Source organism: Rhinopithecus bieti, unplaced genomic scaffold (genome assembly GCF_001698545.2).
Source record: "Rhinopithecus bieti isolate Rb0 unplaced genomic scaffold, ASM169854v2 scaffold_30866, whole genome shotgun sequence".
Classification (NCBI taxonomy): Eukaryota; Metazoa; Chordata; class Mammalia; order Primates; family Cercopithecidae; genus Rhinopithecus; species Rhinopithecus bieti.
In genome coordinates this window covers 154,881-164,560 of record NW_016813246.1, presented here as the reverse complement: position 1 = coordinate 164,560, position 9,680 = coordinate 154,881, and positions in this window count along the sequence as shown.

Sequence of the window (9,680 nt, the reverse complement as noted above, 5' to 3'; positions counted from 1 at the left end):
TTTTTTGTATTTTTAGTAGAGACGGGATTTCACTGTGTTAGCCAGGATGGTCTTGATCTCCTGACCTTGTGATCCGCCCACCTCGGCCTCCCAAAGTGCTGGGATTACAGTGGGCCACCATGCCCAGCCCAACCTGATTCTTAACAGGCCACAGACTAACAATTGTCTGTGGCTCAGGGGTTGGGGACTCCTGCTCTAAATTATCACTCTCAAGTTCAAAGTTTCAGAGATCTGTAGGGCAGGGGCATAATCCAAACAAGCTCTTTGCCAGGTGTGACCTTTGCTCCATTGCCAATAAGTTCCTCCTCTCCATCTGAGACCTCCTCAGCCTGGCCATCACTAATTATTAGCATTTGGATTATAACCATTCCACAAATCTCTAGAAGTTCCAAATTTTCCCTCATCTTCCTGTCACCTTCTGAACCCTCCACACTCTTTCAACCTCTGCTCATTACCCAATTCCAAAGGCGTTTCCACATTTTCAGGTATCTTTATAGCAATATGCAACTCCTGGTACCAATTTCCTGTATTTGTTTTTTTCTCACACTGCTATAAAGTAATACGGGGGACTAATTTATAAAGAAAGGAAGTTTAATTGGCTCACAGTTCTGCGGGCTGTACAGGAATCATGGCAACATCAGCTTCAGGGAAGCCTCCGGAAACTTACAATAGTGACAGAAGGCAAAGGAGGAGCCATCACTTCACCTTGTCCGAGCAGGAGGAAGAGGGAGAGTGGGGAGGTGCTACATACTTTTAAACAACCAGATCTCATGAGCACTCACTATCACAATGACAGCACCGGGGTGGATGGTGTTAAACCATGAGAAACCAGACCCATGATCCAAACACCTCCCACCAAGCCCCACCTTCAGCATTGAGGATTACATTTCAACACGAGATTTCGGTGGGAACACAGATCCAAACCATATCAGATGAATAATTAAAATGATATCTTTAAGTCTGCTTTTTGATTACATGTAAATGTGAATTGGGACCTGGAAAAGAAATTAGATGATTAATTTAATAAATTCAGGACTCACCATCAAATACACTGATTAGTGATCAACATTTTTAGTTACGATTATTACATTAGGGTATTGAGAAAAAGCCAGCCTAGGTGGATCATAACTAAAATAATGTCCTTTGCAAATCCAAGAATCCCCTTTCTCTTTCTAGTGGGAGTTCCTGTGCCAATTTTTCTTTTCACATGATCCTAATGAAGATTGAATTCTAATAGTACTGTCTCGTATGTCTTATAACTAGCAAAGCATAAAATGTCTTCTTTGAACTGTTAAATAAAACGTGGAAAAACATTGATACTGAAGACAGAAATGTAATGTTAGGACTGTGTGTATTTGAATAAAAATGTTTACTCTGTTAATTAAAACACATAGAAAAGAAGATTTTTTAGTTTGACCTTTATGAATGTGAATTTGTATCCTAATGTCTGACATTCTTGTGATATTAAAATGAAACAGTCATCATGCTAAATCATAATAGTTAAAATAATTTGGAGGTATAGAGCTGTAAAATCTTAGAGGAATCACAAGGTTTTGGTGAAAATTAGTTATACTCTTAATTATTTTATAAATAAAGGATTTAAATCATAATTTTATATAAATAAAACTTTATTATCATCTTTGAAATATGTAAGTTTTAATACATCCAAATATTTTCAGTATTCTTTCATGCTATGCAACTTGCTTATGCCCAAGTATCTGATTACAGATTTAGGATTAGACTCATTGCTTCCATGCCAGCATGAATTTCATTTGCTTATTAACATGTGGGTTATAACTTTGAAGAAGTCAGATCGTGGAAGATCATACACATGTTGCACTTGCTATCTCAGAGGCATTCTGTAATTAGGCTGGATTCATTTGCCAGACCCCTCCCTGAGCTAATGAGCTAAGGTACTGCTGTGGCTCTTTTTATTAAGAAAATTGAAGTTAGAGATTAAACGACTCTAAAATGACTCTTGTTTCATTTTGCCAGGTCATTTCTGAAGGCTAGACTGAACGTGGGTCTGAATTCTGTAGGGGGTGTTTGAGTCACTTGATAAGAACATGATTTTCTCTTATTGCCTTTTTGTTATTTTCCCAAAATATGAAGTGAGATTCTATTACTTTTACTGAAAAAATATACCTCATGCATAAAATTATACATCTTTCTATTTTATGTCATACTTATTATGCTCCTGTATTTCCCCTTTTCCAGATAAGTCAACATTTTCACTGGACCAGTTGGACTGAAAATGCAAGATTGAATGAGGTAAGCCATTTAGGAGCTGCTGTGAACACACACACATTCAGCAATCCTTTGGTGAACATAAATTTAACCAAGCTGGCTTTCTAGTTTTGTCTGGTTGCACCTTGTTTGATCAGATTCTTGCAAAGGTCTGAGTTAAATACAGCAAACATGCAGGTGGGTAAAACAATTATTATTTTGATCCTTTGGCCTGAAATTAGTGAAGTGTGGCATGCTTATATGTACAGAAAATGTATGGACAATTATTTTGCATTAGTTGGGATGCTGTTGGGTAAAGGTGAGGTTGTGAGATAAGATAGCTAGGCTGGAATTATCACTCAGGAATTTGTCTGCCGGCTTGAGAAGGAACTTAAGGGGCTATGATATAGTAAGACTGTTCCTACTCATTTTGGGGGAAAGGTGTGTTGTGGCATTCTTTTCAGCCAGCTAAATAGAAACAATCTAGATATAACACATGCTTTGAAACTGATTCTGCATCAGGGGACGTGAGAATGGATTGGTCAGGGCCAGAATAAGGTGTAGCTCCAGTGAGTGTTGACTTCTCTGGTGCAATCTGAATTCTCAGAAGAGCTTTTAGGTGTTGGCTTCTCAGTCTTATTGTTTCTGATTTTTAAATTGCTTTCCTAGTGTAAACTAAATGACTTCTCTTTGAAGCAAGAAAGTACATAAGTAAAGTCTTAAAAATACTTATGTCTGTTGATCTACTTATTCCATTTAGAGTCATTTATTTAAGGAAATAATTAAAAACTAATTCTAAAATTTATATGCCATTTTTTTACTGTGGAATTATTTAAAACAATGAAACCTTGGGGAGAAAGCCCACTACCTAATAATTTGGAGTTTGTTAAATAAATAATGGCATAACCACATGGTGGAATATTATGCATCGGTTAAAAGTTATAATTGTGAAAAATGTTTAATCTCAATATAAAGTATAGAGGCAAGATATCAAGTAAGAATTCAGCATTCAGAATTATCTGTACTGGGGAATGTCTTCAATTTATACCTAGACATTAGATGGAGAGAAAATACAATTTGTTCTCAGAGTTCTACTCTGTAAGATACTTTTTCTCAGACAATAATGCCAATGCCATAGGAATGTGGTACACATTTTATAAGTTGATGTGTACAGATAAATGTTATGTCCAATAAACACTCATGCTGCTCATTTCTTCTCCTTCTTTCTTTATTGAATGTGATTTTCTCAAGAAAATATTACTTCCTATATAGCCCTCCAAAGGCAAGCCCATCTCATACTGGATTCACATGCACCTGCCCATGCTTTTTGCTACCTAGGAAACCTTTCCAATACTCTTCTTCCACTTTCATGCCAAAACAACTTTAGGGGTCTATCATTTCCACTTTATGCCTTGCATTCCTTTTCCTTAATTCTGTTATTCTTACAGAACCAAATTCAGTCCCCTGCTTTCATAGCTGACTTTAGCTTTGGTGAATTGTTATTTTCTCTGTAACCAGCTCTTACTGGGCCGAGATGGGTGGAAAGGGTGAGGAGTAAGACACAATAATGTCAAAGCTTAGGAATGAGGTCCTCTATTAAGAAGAAAACATTCTGCAATAGACAAGAGGAGCCAAAGAAAGGTAGATTTTTCCTAAGTGACTCCAATGCAGTCTCTGGGACTTGGAGGTCTGAGAGTTCCTCATGATGGCAACTCCCACCTCTTGTCTACTGCCTAACCTTTCACATCCCCAATTACTTAGAAGCTCAGCAACAAAACTAACAGTCTCATCTGCCAGCCTCTACTCTGCTTTGTGTTCTTTCTTATTCATGCTGCCTTTAATGACTTATATTCTAACCCTATTTTTTTCTCTACCACTTCCATCTGACTTAACCCTATATTCCTTTATAATTTACTCAAACGCTATTCCTTAGATTCAAGCTCTAAAAATTTTCAGTTGCATTTTCAGATTCCCTTACTATAATGTAATTTGCCTGACTGTAATCCCTCTTCCTCTGAAATTTGTCCTCAGTCTCTTCATATTAGAGAGCTTGGATGGCAAAGATGAAAACTTAGTAGCTTGAAAATCAGGATATCACAGCTCTACCTCTCTCCAGAAGTAACTGAATAACTTAAACAATGTTGAACTTAAAATAATAATAATAATAATAATAATAATAATAATAATAATAATGTTCCAGTGTCCACCAGTCCATGGAGGTTAAATGGTTTTATATAGAGAGTATCATGGTGCTGTCCAGTGGAATTTCATCATCAAACTAAGCTCTTTCCTGCCAAAGGGATTTTATAACCCTTCCCATTATTGAAAAATGTTGACTCCATAGGGTGAACCAAACAACATGGTGGCAGGTGTCTGTAATCCCAGCTACTCGGGAGGCTGAGGCAGGAGAATCACTTGAATCTGGGAAGCGGAAATTGCAGTGAACCAAGATGATGCCACTAAACTCCAGCCTGGGCAACAGAGTGAGACTCCATCTCAAAAAAAAAAAAAAAAAAAAAAAGTCACAATGGCTTCCTAATAGCTAAGAATTAGATTAGCAGTCTGCAAACGTAGAGAAACATGTGAATTTAGTAACAAGGTCCTTCAGTAAGGAGGATACATCCTGGGATAGACAGATGGGTATGGGAGAAAAAAAAATTTATTTCTCCACCCTATAACAGAAGACAGAGCAACAAGAGAAAAGCATAATAAATGTATTTAATATAAGTTTTATATGACATGGGAGTCTTCAGAAATGAAGACAAAGTTCCCAGGGAAAACTGCAAATTTTAACAGACAGTCATGCAGAAGTATGATTGGAGGACAAAAGCATATGGTCTAATGGCAATAACCTGGGGGGAACTTAGCAAGGGGTATTCAGTTTCTTCTTGGCATCACTTCCCTCTGGATATAGGGCAGGAAAACTATCATATGCCAATCTTCAGGGGAAGAAACCAGGAGAAGTCGGAGAGTCCTTGATGCTTCTGCTATTTTCTTAATTTTGGAGGATCTCATTCTGAGTCCAACATGGGCACAAGAAAAGAGAGTTACAAAGGAATGGAATGTCACTTCTGGACAGAGCAAATTTATTCTCACAGCCACAGATGACTCAGGATTATGGCTAAAGTCTTTAATGAGAAGAAACTCTAATTCAGGATCAAAGTCTACTGGATTGGCTTCAAAGTAACCTCATGTTTTACTTACAGGGTATTTGACAGAGCCAACATTCTTCATGTGAAGACAAGTGAATGAAAACGATATATACAAAATATGCCATGAAAGTGATAACACTTTCTGCCATTTATTCATCATTGTCAGGCAGTGCATTGAGTACATGGATTCTCTCATTTAATTCTATAAGAATCTCTGCAGCAGACACCGTTATTCCCAGTTTTTTGTTTGTTTGTTTGTTTGTTTGTTTGTTTTTCCATATGGGAAAGCCTGAGGCCTAGAGGGCTGAATTAACTTGCCAAAGCCCCTAAACTGGTAGCAAATTGCTTTTGGATTTGAGTGCAGTGCTATTTAACTCTATAGATGAGCTTTTAATCAGAAGGTTATATTGTCTTACACATGGACTAGACACGTGGAGATAGGATTTACTTGGGACAGTTAGGGAGGGTGAGGAGGCATTAGAAAGCTTCACAGAGGTGGAAAGTGTAAAGGCCCTTAAGAAGTTGCAGGGAGCAGTAGCACAAATTGTCCCCCCAGTTCCTGCTCCTTCATAATCTCTTATGCACCTCCACCCAGTCTCTTCCAACCCTCAGTATTTGTTCCAAGGAGCCCATACACATCTCTACCACCCTTTCATTGAGTAGCATGTTTCTGTATTTTGTTATATAGTAAATATTTCTCCCCTGAAGCCTCCCAACACTCCTCCCCTTAAGAAAAACAGCTATGCCTGGTTTGCTGCTTGAAATGTATGAAATGTGATTGTGTTTACTTGTTGGGATTGAAACCAATCACATACAAAAATACATTTTAGGGGAGAAAGATGTCGGCTCTGCCTCGCATTCAAATACCCAGTCTTTTCTGACTCACATTGAACAACCTTGAACAAATCACGCTCTCTGGTTTCTTTTTTCTGCTTCTGCTATACAGCAGCAGGGAGAGAGGCCACACCAAGTATGGTGCGATTACTCAAATATTAAAGCTTTTTACGCTCTTTGCTTCTGTTCATTCTTTCTTTCCTTTTGATCTAACAAAACTTCTTAAATTATAAATTAGGCAGTTGGAAGGGTTTTTTTTCTCTAAGATAAGGGGAAAATGTATGACTTCAAAATAAATGTCAGTGGAATAGTGCAGCAGACCACGTCAATATTTTTATTTGGCGTGTGGCACAGGACACCTTGAGGAAGATGCCACACTTTAGATGATTTTCAAAAGATTTATTTTTAATGCAGCGAAACAAAACGACATCTCCAAACTGCTTTCAACAGCCTTAAGAATTAATAATCAGCTTCTTTACGAAATCCAACTCTCAGTTTTGCCTCTTGAGGTTTTCCAGTATATCAACAGGTAAATAATTACTTTTAGACTTTAAAACAAATGAAAAGAAAATTAGTATCAAATCAATCAGGGTGTATGTAATACAAGGGAGAAGGTAAACATGGAATTCTTTTTTGTTATTATTATACTTTAAGTTCTGGGTACATGTGCAGAACATGCAGGTTTGTTACATAGGTATACACATGCCATGGTGGTTGACTGCGCCCATCAACCCATGATCTACATTAGGCATTTCTCCTAATGCTATCCCTCCCCTAGCCACCCACTCCCCGGAAGGCCTCAGTGTGTGATATTCCCCTCCTTGTGTCCATGTGTTCTCATTGTTCAACTCCCACTTATAAGTGAGAACACACGGTGTTTGATGTTCTGTTCTTGTGTTAGTTTGCTGAGAATGATGGTTTCTAGCTGCATCCANAACAGGTAAATAATTACTTTTAGACTTTAAAACAAATGAAAAGAAAATTAGTATCAAATCAATCAGGGTGTATGTAATACAAGGGAGAAGGTAAACATGGAATTCTTTTTTGTTATTATTATACTTTAAGTTCTGGGTACATGTGCAGAACATGCAGGTTTGTTACATAGGTATACACATGCCATGGTGGTTGACTGCGCCCATCAACCCATGATCTACATTAGGCATTTCTCCTAATGCTATCCCTCCCCTAGCCACCCACTCCCCGGAAGGCCTCAGTGTGTGATATTCCCCTCCTTGTGTCCATGTGTTCTCATTGTTCAACTCCCACTTATAAGTGAGAACACACGGTGTTTGATGTTCTGTTCTTGTGTTAGTTTGCTGAGAATGATGGTTTCTAGCTGCATCCATGTCCCTGCAAAGGACATGAACTCATCCTTTTTTATGGCTGCATAGTATTCCATGGTGTATATATGCCACATTTTCTTTATCCAGTCTATCATTGATGGGCATTTGAGTTGGTTTCAAGTCTTTGCTATTGTGAACAGTGCCACAATAAACATATGTGTGCATGTGTCTTTATAGTAGAATAATTTATAATCCTTTGGGTATATACCCAGTAATGGGATTGCTGGGTCAAATGGTATTTCTAGCTCTAGATTCTTGAGGAATTGCCACACTGTCTTCCACAATGGAAGTAATTTACATTCCCACCAACAGTGTAAAAGCTTTCCTATTTCTCCACATCCTCTCTAGCAACTGTTCTTTCCTGATTTTTAATGATCACCATTCTATCTGGTGTGGGATGGTATCTCATTGTAGTTTTGGTTTGCATTTCTCTAATGACTTGTGATGATGAGCTTTTCTTTATATGTTTGTTGGCTGCACAGATGTCTTCTTTGGAGAAGTGTCTGTTCATATCCTTCACCCACTTTTTGAGTCAGGTTGTTTTTTCTTGTAAATTTGTTTAAGTTCTTTGTAGATTCTGGATAGTAGCCTTTTTTCAGATGGATAGATTGCAAAATTTTTCTCCCATTCTGTAGTTTGCCTGTTCACTCTGATGAAAGTTTCTTTTGCTGTGCAGAAGCTCTTTGGTTTAATTAGATACCATTTGTCAATTTTGGCTTTTGTTGCCATTGCTTTTGGTGTTTTAGTCATAAAATCTTTGCCCATGTTTATGTCCTGAATGTTATTGCTTAGGTTTTCTTCTAGGGTTTTTATGCTTTTAGGTCTTACATTTAAGTCTTTAATCCATCTTGAGTTAATTTTTGTATATGGTGTAAAGAAGTGGCCCATTTTCAGTTTTCTGCATATGACTAGCCAGTTTTCCCAACACCATTTATTAAATAGGGAATCCTTTCCCCATTGGTTGTTTTTGTCAGGTTTGTCAAAGATGAGATGATTGTAGATGTGTGGTGTTATTTCCGAGGTCCTTGTTGTCTTCCATTGGTTTATATATCTGTTTTGGTTACTGTAGCCTTGTAGTACAGTTTGAAGTCAGGTAGCATGATGCCTCCAGTTATGTTCTTTTTGGTTAGAGTTGTCTTGGCTATGTTTACTCTTTTTTGGTTCCATATAAAATTTAAAGTAGTTTTTTCTAATTGTGTGAAGAAAGTCAATGGTAGCTTGATGGGGATGGCATTGAATCTATAAATTACTTTGGGCAGTATGGCCATTTTCATGATATTGATTCTTCCTATCCATGAGCATGGAATGTTTTTCCATTTGTTTGTGTCCTCTCTTATTTCCTTGAGCATTGGTTGTAGTTCTCCTTAAAGAGGTCTTTCACATCCCTTGTAAGTTTTATGCCTAGGTATTTTATTCTGTTTGTAGCATTTGTGAATGAAAGTTCACTCATGATCTGGCTGTCTGTTTGTCTATTATTGATGTATAGGAATGCTTGTGATTTTTGCACATTGATTTTGTATCCTAAGACTTTGCTGAAGTTACTTGCTGGCTTAAGGATATTTGGGGCTGAGATGATGGAATTTTCTAAATATACAATCATGTCATCTGCAGAGACAGTTTTACTTCCTCTCTTCCTATTTGAATGCCCTTTATTTCCTTCTCTTACCTGATTGCCCTGGCCAGAACTTCCAATACTGTGTTGAATAGGAGTGGTGAGAGAGGGCATCCTTGTCTTGTGCCAATTTTCAAATGGAATGCTTCCAGTTTTGCCCATTCAGTATGATACTGGCTGTGGGCTTGTCATAAATAGCTCTTACTATTTTGAGATAGGTTCCATCAATACCCAGTTTACTGAGCGTTTTTAGCAGGAAGGGGTGTTGAATTTTTATCAAAGGCCTTTTTTGCATCTGTTGAGATAATCATGTGGTTTTGTCATTGGTTCTGTTTATGTGATGGATTACATTTATTGATTTGCATATGTTGAACCAGCCTTCCATCCCAGGGATGAAGCCGACTTGATCGTAGTGGATAAGCTTTTTGATGTGCAGCTGGATTAGGTTTACCAGTATTTTATGAAAGATTTTTGCATCAATGTTCATCAGGGATATTGGCCTGAAATTTTCTT